Genomic DNA, 2,600 nt, shown 5'->3' on the forward strand with positions numbered 1-2,600 from the left:
GTCTTCACTACAGCGGTCGGTTTGCTTGCTCCTAGAGGTGTCAGTCTCCGCAGAAGCTGTTATAAGATCACCCTCGGCGCTACAGGGAATTGCCAGGCCCATTCTTTCTCTTTGCCACACTGTACATAGATGGAGTTTGTTTCCATCAACTAGCCTGCCTGATGGACAAATTAAACAGCTTATAAAACCGAAACACAGAGACAGTGGCCTAACATAGAGTTTGGTACACTTAGAAGTTCCCTGTTTCTGCTTATGTCACGAGCATTCTCACAGTGTCAGTCAAAAATTGGTTAGATTTTGCCCACTGCTGGGACACCAGGTTGCCAGAGCGCGACCACACTTACCGTTCCTGTCTTTGCCGAAGGGCTAGAGTGTGATTTGGCAGCTCCCAGATGAAGCAGGTTCTGCTCCGAAGTCAAGCATCTTCCCCAGAACCAGGTCTCCCTGAAGCGCTGGGCTGGTGCGGCTACGGCAATTAGGCACTTCTGAAGGGAACATACTCCTGATTTACCTCCCAGCTTTTTCCCCTACTGTTCTCCCAGCATCAACTGACTAAATCAGAAAAAGCAAATGCGCTGGAACACGTAGCTGCCACAAAGCGGACACCCTTGCAAGTTGCTAGCTAGCTAACAGGCCTCAGCAACACCGACTTCACCTACAAGCCAGGTCGGCAAGCAGTGCACGTGCAGAACGAGGCAGTTTATTTCCTTCTTGCAGGTCACTAGTGGTGTGAAGTATCCTACTTGTCAAACCAAAGACTAAGATTGCACGGGCAGGGAAACCCGCGTTTCACAAGAATCACCTATTGCAACCTGTGTGAAGAATTCTTTTGAGATACTGAAAGAGTGAGCTAACTCTCAGCTGGGGTAGTGCTAGAGTGCCGGTCAAAACTGACACTCAGCGGCACGCACTATACAGAACAGGTAGATCTGTCAAGGGAAAGACAGCCTTCTTGTGAAACAGAAATTTTAGTGCAGCAATGCAATCCACAGTCACTACGGGAAAAGATGTAGGACAGCCATTTATCCTCCTGAAAGGCATTCAGTTCTGAAATACAAAAATAATGTTGGAAACTTGCCTGTTGTGCGCAGCCAGTATACCGTTTTCCACCCAAGTTTCAGTTTATGTATTGCGAATACAGAATTTGAGCAATATGCTGGAGCTGGGATGCTCTGTTTCAGGTTAGCGCTCACAGACAAATCTGACCTCCTCACCATTTCTGTATGTTACAGGCCTGGAAGCCTGAACCTAAACAGCAGTGGATAAAGACCCAGGTGCCTTTTTCACACACCATAAAACCATACCCATGTAAAAAAACCCCAAAACAAACAAAAAACCCCACCCAACAACAACAACAAAGAAACCCCACAAACAGTGCTACTTAGAGATGCAATTATTCCAAGACACAAGGTCCTAGCCACGCACAGGAAGGCTGCACGCTACCTGCGTTGAGGTCACCTTCCCTTTTCGTCAGCATAAAAAGAGGCGGGAGTGACTTTGTGAAGACAAACACACATATAGTTTAAGTCCTATGAATACCCTCTGCTTCAAAAGGCAAACCTGACAGCGTAAGAGCATGAACAAGGATCGTTGCTGTATTCTGCTCTCCTTATCAAGCATTCTGAGCTCCTAAAACACAAGTTACTCCGAATCACTGTTTGACCAACTATCGCCACTCCCGTTCAGGTCCACTATCGTAGACTGCTGCCCCGTCATATTAAAATCCAAGAGGTTATGCGCATAGATCTGCAGTATCAACTTCTTGATTTGGCAACACCATACACTTTAAGGGTTTTATTTAAAGAAATACATATTTCTCTGACTTTTGAGCAGATAAAGTATCACCTAGAAAGCTGCTTTATATACTGGAATGGGGACACACACAGTTTTCAATCAATCCTGTTACCTTAGCTAGCAACCTTCCTGCGGTGTCAGCGGGCTGGACGTGGGATTCAGGCGCAACATTCACATTAGGAGCGTTCTGAAAAAACCTTACAAGGGTGTTCTTCTGGTGCAGATTCACACGCACCCAGTTTAAACTTGGTCCACTCAAGCTCCGCGTGTAGACAGCGTTCTCGGTTTTTGTAGACCTTCTATTGCTAGATTAGGAGTGTTCACATGTGCGTGTATGTGTTTGTGTGTGCACGTGTACATGCATATACACAGAACTCAGAGGTTCAACGCAAGATTTGCGTCATCTCGTAACCCAGCAACAGTGACGAAGGAAGAGATTACAATTCTGCCATTAAGATACAGTCCAAATATCATGTCTGTTACTATCATATACCTTTTACATATATATTAACACTTTCTATAGGAAAGATATTTCATACATTAAATATTGACAACCTTGTAATGTATTAAATACATATTTATTCAATATTTTATTAAGATTATTAAAAAAAATAATCTTAGATACTCTTTATTTTCACAAGGTGTATGCAATTATGATGAGTAACCTACACTTAGGCTCTAACAGCCTAATCCAAACCCCATCAGCCTTAATGGGCTTTAGATCAAGCATGTGAGAGCACTGTAACAAACACTGTTTCAGGAGGTAATTCCCATGCAACATCAAACTATGACAAGACACAAGAGGC

Source organism: Phalacrocorax aristotelis, chromosome 14 (assembly GCF_949628215.1).
Source record: "Phalacrocorax aristotelis chromosome 14, bGulAri2.1, whole genome shotgun sequence".
Classification (NCBI taxonomy): Eukaryota; Metazoa; Chordata; class Aves; order Suliformes; family Phalacrocoracidae; genus Phalacrocorax; species Phalacrocorax aristotelis.